This window comes from Pleurodeles waltl, chromosome 3_1 (genome assembly GCF_031143425.1).
Source record: "Pleurodeles waltl isolate 20211129_DDA chromosome 3_1, aPleWal1.hap1.20221129, whole genome shotgun sequence".
NCBI lineage: Eukaryota > Metazoa > Chordata > Amphibia > Caudata > Salamandridae > Pleurodeles > Pleurodeles waltl.
Window position 1 is genome coordinate 940,296,859 of NC_090440.1, and position 12,490 is coordinate 940,309,348.

Here is a 12,490-nt window from a genome sequence, read left to right on the forward strand (position 1 = left end):
CCCAACGGTGGCTGCTTCATTATGTTGGCCTAGCATGGATATTACCTGTTTGGCAATATCAGGGTTCTCCAACCTTTTCCTTAGTAAAAGCTACTTATGATCAGTGAAAATCATCTTGAGCTACTGAAGGCTAACCAACTCACACATTCTTACTAGGACGCATTCTGCTTAGCTCTATTATTTTTGTTGGCTTTTTTTCAGGCATATAGTGAAGTGATAGGCAGCCATACCATTAACAGCTGTACAGAAATTGAGTAGCAGGACTTGTTAGAATTGAATTGTGAAACTAAATATCCAAAGCAGGCAATCTACTTCTAATTCCTACTAAGTTATAGTACTTTTTTTACTCACTACAGAATCACAATGCTAAAATGGTATCTAAATATCCCCATTTAAATTTTATTGATTGATAAATAAATTATTTCTTCGAATTGCTCATGATAAAGTTACCTGCCACACACCCCTAGAAAACGACTTTTTCAAATGATATTACGATTTTATAATAAAATGGAATTGTGTTGTTTGCTTTTTATCTGATTCAAAAAATCTAAATTGTCTCTACCATATCTTTGGGTAAGAGATGAATTATTAATGTGTGCAACTTAAGCTCCACATTTTCTCTTTGCTTTTAAAACTACCACATCAGTGTAACTGGATGCTTTTAAATAACCATTTTCAAAAAGCCTAATCATGATAAATTTGGAGGTTACAGTATGGTATCACTATTTTGTATTATTCAGGGTCATTGATAGGAGATATATGCATCTGTGGATGAAGAGTAGTTCTTCTCACAACTTCTTTTAAAACAACCGAGCTAGGATTCAAACATTGGATCACTAAAGTTGAAATCCTCGTTCTTTAAACCGCTTTATTTTCACTTGATCTACATTCAAGCTCACACGAAGCCACTGACTTTGAACACAGGCCTATTGTTCAATCTTCTTCAGAGGAATGGGTTAGGAATGGTTATCGAAAATAAATAAGTGGGAATGCATTCAAGAAGTGAGTGAAGCTTTACCCTCTAAAGTCCTTTTCTGATTTATGAGGGAATTTGGTTAATAGTGAAAGTACAATAAAAAGTAGCAGTAGCAAACACATGGTCACCATTGTGAGCATGGAGGAGTAGTCATTCTAGTAAACAACATTCAAAGGTATGTCTTGACATACCACATATGTCCACTACACAACTTTACACCACACCACACAATTGCATGCCACACAATTCCATAACAAACAATTGCAATCCAACACATCACTCCCTTGCACTTTCATCAACCCTGTCAAGTCTCCCCCACACACCCAATGCCCCCTCATATCTCCCTCACACTGCCACTACCCCTCTCATCTCGCAATCCCAATGCCCCCTCTCATCCCTCCCTCACGCTCCCTATCTTCTTTATAAACTGCCTGCTCACACATACTAAGCACAGTTTCTTCCCTGTGACTTTTCAAAGTTTCTGTCGCTCAAACCCACGTTTTCTTCCTCTTATTAGGGTTTCTCCTGGGTAGACAGGTCCTGCCTCTTTATATGTCTATGGCCTGCTCTCTCCTTCTTTCTCTCTTTTTCACACACTCTTTCTGCTCCTCTGTCTCTAGTTCATTCACCACTTCCTGCACAAACTACCTATCCCTTTCTATTCTGTGCAGCTCTCACCCCATCTATTCACCATGCCACATAATTCTACTCCACAAATACACTCCACACCACACAATTCCACCCCACACAAGTCCCCAACTAACAATTCCAATACAACCCGCATAATTCCACAACACATACATCCACTACACTCCAAACCAAAACACATAGGTAAAGACATTGTCATCTATATTGCCAATACTCTCCCAAATGTGAGACCTATTGCATTGCAAATGCTTGTATTTTTTTCTCTGTTACTCTGGTTCAAAGTCTGATGAGGAAAAATAAGTGCCGAACAAAAATGATTGCCTCCCGACCTGCAACCAGCGGCTCAGATGAAGCACTGGGTATATCCAAACCCTTTGCATTTCTTGATGTGCCAGGCCTGCAGGCTTTTCGTCCTTTGTGTCTGTTAGCAACGCTCAAAGCATTCTGATAGGAGGATGGAACTTTGCCATCTTCCCAACTCAAGGAATGTCTCTTGAAGGCCAAACACGCTGAGGATATATGAAAATGAAAGATTAATTCAGAGCCGAAGTTCAACATGTTTGAAAAATGCCTCCATCAAATTTGAAAGTCACGACTTTGAGAAATTTCATAAAACCTCTCGTAGCTAATCCCACCCCTTCTCTCCTCCCAAACCCCGCACAGCAACACCACAGAGAGAAACATACTTCTTATTTTACCCTATAGCATTGATACTCAAAGTGTGGCCGCCATGGGCCTCATGCCACCTACCTGACCAATGCATGTGGACCCCGCTCAACAGCCACACTCTGCTGCTGTTTACTCGACTCAGCAGTAACATCCGCAAGATGTTAAATAAACAGACAAGCATTTATTTGAAGGTTAATTAACGTTAAAGTAAGGAAGGAAATAGGGAATCCAGCACCCTTTATCTTTAGGAATACCTTCATTTTTAAAGATATTTTGCAGCAAAAGTGTCAAAATATGATAGTCTTATCAACATTTAAAAGGCTTATTTCGTTAACATGCAGAACCTTTTTGTCTTAATGCATAAGATTTTATTAGTGCACTGAGAGGTATTTTTTTAAGAGTGATAGTTTTCAAACATGAATATAGAAATATTAATTCTGCCTCCCCCGCCACACTGGCAAAATGCTAATAGAGAACTAAGAGACAAGTCAGTGGTTATGTTCACTCCTTGGGTAGACCAGGTACCTATTATACAAGAACATTATAATTTATTAAATCAAAGCCAGGAGAAGGTTTTCTATGGCACACATCCGGAAGTTGTGTATATGGGATAATGAAGGAGGGAACGTGAAATAAAGTAATTGCTTAGGATCACACATTTTGGTAAAGTGGGGAAGCCTTGATTATTCCTAGGATTTCTGGCTTCACGTTATGAAGCTGAACCACTAGATGTATTTTCTTCACTTCCCCTACATCCAGGTTACCATCAACCCCTGCCATCCACATCCACCACTTCTCCGCCCACACTGCCACCCTACCAGCAACAATGCGGCCCACGTCACATCACAGATCTACATTTTTGACCTGGGAAAATTTTTGTGAGTAGCCATGCCTGGTTGTGACTTGCACTTTCAATTGTTTTTTTGTAATTTTTTTAGGGAGAGGGTGCAACGAACTGCCCAACGCTTCTCCCTCAGGAGTCTGATTGGATACATTATTGTCTCTGCTCGCAGTCGTTCTTTGTCTCTCGTGGATGAATGCTGTATCTGCAATACCTGCTTCTGAAAGAGCCTTTGCAGAAGTAACTATGCTATCTGTAAATAATATATGCTTTTAATATTATTGTCTTTAATAGTTTTTAAAAAGTAATGAAGAAAAATATACAAACCGAATCTAATGCTTAAAACAGTTCCATAAGCTTCTGTATCTTAAAGCTGCCAACGTGAAGGAGAACATCAGAGCTAATCTTTCACATGCTTAAAATGCGCAGTCATCAGAAGTGGAAATCACAATGTTGAGTTAAGGGGATTTCCTGGATCTCTCCTCCCACCAAGAAATTAAAAAATATATTTTATTTTACCCTACCGTGGTGGAGATGGTTGTCTGGGTTTCTAGGGAAGCGTCTGCAACAAACTGCCCAAGGCATGGACTTCAGCGGGCTCTGATTATGCACAATATTATCTATGAGTGCAGTTGTCTTCTTCGTTCTATCTGCTTTGGGTGGTTGCTGTGTCACAAAAGGCACTGCAAGGTGTCTCTTTTACCAGCCCGCCGCCTCAGACAGGCCACCTCCAGGACCGAGGACCCCCCACATCGCTTCCCACAATTTCTTTTCATTTTCTGCAGGCTGACGCGGACTCCCATTACAGCACACTCCACTTCTAGCTCTGCAACCAGAGTCCAGGCGGTGCCTAAGGAAGACGCATGGGCTTGAGAGCCTTTTCTCATCAGACCCAAGCTCCATTCTATAGATTCCTGCACTCGGTGGCCGCTGTGGTGGGTGCGCTGTGAAGGTGAGGGGCACAGGGGGGCCTGATGTGGGGTCTTTTTGTGAAGTAAGGAGCACGTCTTGTGCTCTTGGGCAACGAGTGGCTCGGGAGAAAGGCATTAGACCTACAAACTAAGGATTAGAGGCTCGCAAGTGCTCATTTCCCTCTGTGTATGTTGTCTACAACGACCGTGTCTTTACGACCCATGCATTTACAACGAAATTCGTTGTAAAAGCATGTTTGATAAAGGAACATGTGTGGTAAATTCTACCCCACCCTGTATCCTACACCTGACTCCATACTCCACCAACCCAAGCCCTTAAAACTGCTCCTTTCACCCCCTACCCTGAGCCCTAACCCCCCACCCTACCATGCCCTAAAACCTACCCCGTCCTGTCCTATAAACTACCCAAGCCCCCAACCTGCCCTAAACCCTAAATCCTACCCTGTGCTGTCCTAAAAACTACCCCGATCAGAGGCTCCCACCCTAAACCCTAACAGCTACCTTACCCTGTCCTGAAACTTACCTCACCCTGTCCTAAAAATTACACAACCCCTACCCTAAACCGTAAAACCTACCTGTCCTAAAAACAAACCCTCCCTGTCCTAAAAACTTCCCTGACCCCCCACCCTGAAAACTAAAACCTACCCCCTGTCCTAAAAACAACCCGACCCACCCTAAAATCTACCCTGCTGTGTCCTAAAAACTACCCCATACCCTGAAACCTACCTTGTCTGAAAAAATACACCACCCCCACCCCCATCCTAGGCCCTATCCTGTCCTAAAACCTATCCTGTCCTTCCTAAAAACTACCCTGATCCTCCGCCCTAAACCCTAAAAGTTACCCTGTAATAAAAATTACCCCACCCTGTCCTAAAAACTCCCCCGACTCCCCCACCCCCACCCTGTCCTAAAAACTACTCTGACCCCCATCCCACCCTAAACCCTAAAAGCTACCCTGTCCTAAAAACTACCCCACCCTGTCCTAAAAACTACCGACCCCTTCCCTAAACCGTATACCCTACCCTGCCATGTCCTAAAAACTACCCGACCCGCCCTCAACCCTAAAAGCTACCTTGCCCTGCCTAAACCCTACCAAACCCTATCCTAAAAACTACCCTGACCCCCCGCCCTTAACCCTAAAATTTACCCTGTCCTAAAAACGACCCCACCCTGTCATAAAAACTACCCCGACCCCTGCGCTAAACCCTAAAATCTACCCTGTCCTAAAACCTACTCTAAGCCCCGCCCTAAAACCTAACCTGATCTGTCCTAAAACTACCCCTCCCTCACCCTAAACCCAAAAAGCTACCCTGCCATGTCCTAAAACCTACCCCGCCCTGTCCTAAAACCTACCCTGTCCTAAAACTTACCCCTCCTCCTGCCCCCACCCTAAACCCTGAAAACTACCCTGCCCTGTCCTAAAAGCTACCCTGCCCAGTCCTAAAAACTACGCTGACCCCCCACCCTAAACCATTAAACCTAGCCTGACCTTAAACCTACCACACCCTGTCCTAAAAACTACCCGCCCTAAACCCGAAAACCTACCCTGCCTGGTCTTAAAACTACTTCTCCCCACCCTAAACCCTAAAAGCTGCCCTGTCCTAAAACCTACCCTGCCCTGTCTTAAAAGCTACCCTGCCCCCACCCCACCCCAAACCCTAAAACCTACCCTGTCCTAAAAACTACCCAGCTCTGTCCTAAAAACTACTCCGATCCACTGCCCTAAACCCTATCCTGTCCTAAAAATATCTGACCCCGACCACACCCAAAAAGCTACCTTGCCCTGCCCTAAAACCTACCCTGATCTGTCCTAAAAACTACCATGCCCCCCGCCCCCACCCTGTACCCTAAAAACTACCCTGACACCCGCCTTCGCTTTAAACCCCAAAAGCTACCCTGCCCTGTCCTAAAACTTACCCTCCCAGTCCTAAAAACTACCCTGCCCCAAACCCTAAAACCTACCCTGCCGTAAACCCTAAAAGCTTCCCTTTCCTATAAACCTACCCCGTCCCGTCCTACAAACTATCCCAACTCCCCACCCCGCCCTAAACCCTAGAAGCTACCCTATATTAAAAACTACCCTGAACCCTAAAACCTCCCACCCTATCCTAAAAACTACCCCTACCCTCTGATCCTCTCCTCAAAAGTACCCCAACCCCCCAACGTGGCCCCACTTACCTCTCTCTCTGCTGGTCGCTGCTCCTTCCGGTTCCACCCGGACTGCTCTCTCTTCTGCTAGCACGCATATGCCTGGTAAATGCATGCGGTGTAAACAGATATGCATGGTATGGAGGAGTGGTCAATGCACAGCGTTGCATTGACCACGTTGCTAGTGATGTTTCTTCTGTTTGTGCTGTACTGGGCATTGATAGCCACCATAGCCATTTCATAATTTTTTTAATTCTGGCCCATATTTATACTTTTTTAGCACCGCATTTGCGCTGCTTTTTGATGCAAAAGCGGTGCAAATTTACAAAATACAATTGTATTTTGTAAGTTTGCACCGCTTTTGCAGCACAAAATGACGCAAATGCTGCACTAAGAAAGTATAAATATGGGCCTCAGTGTGCTGTGATGGTGGTAATCGCTAGCTTAACCCTTCCTTGTTTAGCTGCCGATTTTTTGAGCAACTTGAGCCTGCCTCTGTTATATTTGCGACTGGTTTGTCTGGGGATTGTTGGACCCGCCTTTGTTTTTTTCTTTTGAGCTGCTGATTGGTCATTCTGGGGTCATCTTGTGCTGCCCCTTACTTTTGTGGAAAGTACTGTGATAGCATGTGGTGACTTGCATGGGTTGGGGTGTGTGCTGGTATGTGGTTTGGGGTTTTGTGCTAGGCCTTGTGCAAGGAAATGGTGCAAAGAAAGGTTCAAGCACCCTGGCTGGAGGTGTTAGCCAGTCTGATTTGGTTGTGAATTTAGCCAGTGTGTTGCCTTGGCTTTTGAAGGTTGGAATGTTGTCCACTCCCCTAATAGGGGGGCGCGCTGGGATAATGTCAAGAGGGTCAGGAGGCTAGTGGGACACCTGGATGGTGTGGGAGATCAGGGAGTGCAGGTGGGTTGCCAGCCCATGGTAGCTCCAGGTACCCCACTTACCAGGTACCCTGCTTACCAGCGGCATTCCTCCTACAGTACCAGAGATAGTAGGGGCCACACTTCCTCCTCAGAAAACAACGGTAACAGGTACGGGGACATAATTGCCGAGTAGTGGTTTGGGGGATGTGTGTTCTCAGTGTAGGAGGGTGGCCCTCTACGTAGTGTGCAAAACTAGGCACACTATGCAGGGGGTCCAGGCAACTACACTTTGGTTTACAATGGTAAAATCTAGACCATCTAATGCTCTAATTTTTATGGCATCTTGGTTGGGCAGTTAGGCTAATCTTGGAGAAGTGCAAGTAATTTGTTGTACCCACAGTATCACTAAATGAGACCACACAGTCAAAAGAATGACTCAAGACCAAAAATACTTTCAATTTTTATAAAATTTTTAAGACCAACATCTTCAAAATTAGGTAAGTACTTTTTAAGTTATGGATTTTTCACGTTTTAATAGAGTTAGGCCCTCATTACGACCGAGGCGGTAATTACCGTCAAATTATGACCATGGCGGAGAAAACTCCCATAGACAGCCAATGTACCACACCAAGCGCCAGGGCGTTAACAACACTTACTGTGGCGGTAGCCAACAACAGCCAGGCGGAAGACAAAGTACCGCCCACCATATTTTGACCCTTCAATCCGCCACGATTTTCGGGACGGTACCAACGCCATCAAAAGCCTGATGGAAACACTGCACAGAAGAGCAAAGACTCACCATCAGAAACACAGGGAAGAACAACGCCGCCATGGAACCGGAACTGCAAGTCTTCCTGATGCTCATCTATGTCATGCTCCACCTGGAACACCAATGCCGACAGTGACAACAACAGTGAGTACAGCCGCCTAGCACACAAGGGAGGGAGGGAGGAAAACGAGAGTGACACACACATGCATGACACACACCCGAGACACACACACACACACGATGCACACAACCAGCTTCAGACGAAAAAAATAGCACATGATACAAGGCAGAATAATGCAAGGACAACAAGAATGCAGTAATGAGAATGTATTGATATAAACAGCTACCAAATAAACCAATTGTACGAGAAACAGATATGTACAAATGTACACAAAGGGCCAATGCCCAGTCCAATGTACTAAGGGCCCACATAGCCATGGGGCACAGTCCAAGGCCCAACTAAAATCCTGACTTCACCCAGATAGAACTCTGCAGGGGCATCAGTTTGCCAGTGGGCAGGCACCTCAGGGGCATGGGTGGTAGGGGGGGTCCACAGCCGAATACAGGAACTAGCCCACTGGTTCTGGAGGGGGCTCAATGTCCATTTCTCTGTGTTGGGTAGGGCAAGGCCACAGTCTCTTAGGTGGGTGACTTTCCCACTGGTTCTGGAGGGGGCCCTATGCCCATTACTCTGTGCTGGGGAGTGCAAGGCCACAGTCCCTCAGGTGGGTGACTTTCCCACTGGTTCTGGAGGGGGCTCCATGCACATTTCTCTGTCCTTAGGAGTGCAAGGTCAAGATCTCTCAGGTGGGGAACATGCCCACTGCCCCTGGAGGGGGCCCCTTGTACAGCAGTCCCTGGAGGGTGGCCTACCTGGCTTCTGCTGGTGGTGATGGCTGCACTGTGTCATCTGGAGGTGAGGGCTGCACAGTGTCAGCAGGTGAAGGTGCCTCCTGGGCAGCCTCTGCTGGAGGTGAGGGCTTAACTGTGGTGGCAGGTGGAGGTGCCTCCTGGGCAGCCTCTGCTGGAGGTGAGGGCTGAACTTTGGTAGCAGGTGGAGGTGCCTCCTGGGAAGCCTCTGCTGGAGGTGAGGGCTGAACTGTGGTGGCAGGTGAGGGATGCACTTCCTCATCTGGCAGTGGGGGCCCCGTGACCACTGGTGGTGGTGTCCCCCTGACAGCCTCCGCTGGAGTTGAGGGCTTCTTCCCCTTCATGGCAGCAGGCGTTGGATCCTTATCCTTCCTGGCAGGGGTCGAGGGCTTCTTCCCCTTCATGGCAGGTTGTGCGTCTTCTGTAGCCTTCTGGGCAGGAGTCGAGGGCTTCTTCCCCTTCATGGAAGGAGGTGCAGGCTCCCTCCCCTTCATGACAGGAGGTGTGGGATCCTTAACCTTCCTGGCTGGTAGAGTGGGATCCTTCACTGACTTGCCACCACGACTAGGTGGGGCCAAGACTGTCTGCGTGGACTGTTTGGTTGAGGTGCTGGGCTGGGTCTTTGGGACCCTGTTCTTATGGGCAGGACGGGGGGAGGAAAGAGGTCAAGTTGGGCAAGGAAAAGCTTCTTAGGGACAGTGGGGTGGGATGAGGGAGGAGGGATGGGAGTGGAGGTTGAGGGAGTGGCTGTAGGAGGTGTATGTCTGCTGGATTTGGGTGCAGGTGCAAGGGCAGTGTGCTGATGTGAGGTGGATGGCTGTTGGGTGTGTGAGTTCTTATGTTTGTGTCCTTCAGGCGGGGGACAGACAGGGTGGGAGAGGACACAGGGGACGCGTGCATGGATATTGTGGAGGTGTCTGCTAGTGAGGTGTGTGTGATGCTTGGTGTGGTGATGCTGGTGGTGGATGTTGATGCAGTGCATGCAGGTGTGAGTGTCGATGAGATTGTGAGGGAGGTGGGGAGAAGGAGGAGGAGACAGTGGAGGCAGTGGATGTTGTTGTGTGTGCAACTGTCTGGTGTTTGTGTGAGTGCTTGTGGCCTGAAGTGTGGTGCCTGTGTTTGACCGTGCCACTCTTGGGTGTTGTCTTGTGTGCATGCTCCTCTGTATGTGTGCATGGGATGGGTTGCGGTTGAGGAGACTGGGACTGGGAAGTCGTAGTTGGAGGGGGGACTTTAGGAACAGGGACAATGGCTGCCATCAGAGAGGAGGCCAGAGCCTGAATCGGTCTCTGTTGTGTCAAGACGGGGCCACTCACCTGAAAAGCAGGATGTCTGCAGGGGCGATGGTATGCCCCGACCTCTTGGAACACCTCTCAGCACTTCCTCGTAAACACAGAAACCCCGGCAGGTGTCCCAAAAGGAAAGGGGGAGTGGAAGAGAAAGAGACAAAACACTGCCACGTCTTGCTGGTCCAGCCAGGCACCATGAATCTTCGGAGGCGGGGGGCAGGTCGTTGTTGACAGAGTGATAGTAGAGTTAGTGCACTCAACTTCCTTGAAACTGAATCTCTCTTTCTGATATGGGCATGGGAGTGGTAGAAGAATACCGGGATGCTCCAGCACTTTTCTTGGATAATAATAACTGTTGGCACAATTACTAACACTGCATTACTAAAAACCAAAACTGAGTACCATAAAAATAAGTACTGCAACACTAGGGCTGGCTTCACAGAGCTTCACTGTTGCACACTACAATTAGAACTGTGGTTGCACTTATCATGCACAAGAAAGACAAACAAGGGCATTCATTATATCACATATAACTTTCCTGCATGCATAGGGTTAAACTAAAAGGAACAAAAACAATCCAAGAAATACAAATGTCCATTCTGGGTTTAAACAGTTAGGGTGTCACAGTTTGGTTTGGTTTCACTGTGTGTGTGAAAAACCCTTCAAAAGCAAATTCCTCAAACCTGAAACACAGGCATGAATGACACATTTTAAATCCAAGAGTTATGCTATTAGAGAAAGAAAAGTCACATAAATGCTCTTTTGAAATTGCACTGTCACTTCTTGTAGTACTTGAGCTCAAGCAGATTTCCTGAAGCACATTTAGGCAAGTAACTACAATAATGATTTAGAATGGTCAGAAATGCATTTTTCTCTTCAAAATAAGCACTCTGCCAAAATACGAGGTCTGAAATACACCATCTGTTCTAGGAAAGCGCGGCGCTCAAAGAACAAACTCCCTGGAGAATACTAGTCACTCAGCTGCAGTCTTTTCTGGAGTGCTGGAGGAATACCTGGTGTCAGGTGGTACAGGAACGAAGAAAAGAATTGCCTCAAAAGTCCTGAATACGAGGATGACAGCAGGGGCTGGACTGCCAAATCAGATGCTGAGATCAGGAAGCAAAAAAAGCCAAGCAGGAAGGCATGCTTCACTCTGCTATTTATAGCCAATCAGGAAAGCAGTTGAGTTTCCACATGTGGATGAGTCACCATACCCAATTAGAAGCACATGTCTACACCTGCTCACATTAGCAAACAAGCATTGGTAAAACAAGCATTGATAAAACCAATTGTGTAACACAGAACATTATGTTTACTTAGAAACATGAAGGTTTAACCAAGAACAGAGATATGATTTAACACTAATCCCTGGGGCTGCTGACAGATAATGCAGGAGGCACCTTGGGGATTCCTGACATCTTTGGCCGCCAATCCATCGTGAATGCATTGCATTGCTGCATCTGGGATGCCAGTCCCTGGATGGCATTCACATTGGTTGACTGCCCTAGAGAGATGGATCTCAGGAGGTCAATAGCCTCCTCACTCAGGGAAGCAGGGCTTACTGGGGCAGGGCCTGAGGTGCCTGGGGCGAAGGAGATGCCCACCCTCCTGGATGAGCGGCAAAGGCAACTTGCTGAGGGGCGGCTGGGAGGGCGGTGCTGGTACAGGGTGGTGCATGTACCTGCAGCTGGGGTGGTCACAGAGGTGTCCGCCACCACCATGGAGCTTCCATCGGAGGAGGTATCTGAGTCTGTGTTGTCACCTTGTGTCTCTGCCGTGGTGCTACCCTGGCCCTCTGTCCAACTGGTTCCCTCGGTGTCTGTGGACTCTGCCGCTCCCTCTGTCACCAGTGCCCCTGCTCCTCCACCAGATGATGCTAATGCACACATGGACAGAATGACAGAAGAAAATAGGGGGGGAGAGAGAAAAAGGAAACACTGGATCAATTACTGTACCAACACCACAGTTGGCATATACAGCACCGTCACACACAGGGATCAGGCTTGAGCACTATGCATTTCACTGATTTGGCTAGATGCCACGGCAACTGCACCCCTCCTGGTACCCACAAAGCCCTGACTGACATGGAATGCTAACAAGCTAGGTTACCTGCATTTGCCATACACCCATTACCCTTGAGCTGAATCACGCTGCAATGCCTGGTCTGGCCTTTGGGGCACCCACTAACTCACATCCACCACCTAGATCCCATGCCACCAGCAAATTATTGTAATAATGCCCACTGTGATTCCTTCAAGCGCCCAGCTCTGGGTATGCCACCGCCAGTATGCAGACCATCGGGGGCTTAGGTTCCGATGAACACCTCTTCTTTGTAGTGAGGCCATCCCCAGCTGGGCCTCCGCAGTCTTCCATGCCCAACGTCTCAGGTCTTCCCACCATTTCCGACAGTGGGTGCTTTGCTTGCCATAGACCCCCAGGGTCCGCACATCCTTGGCGATGGCATGTCATAATCCCTTCTTTTGAT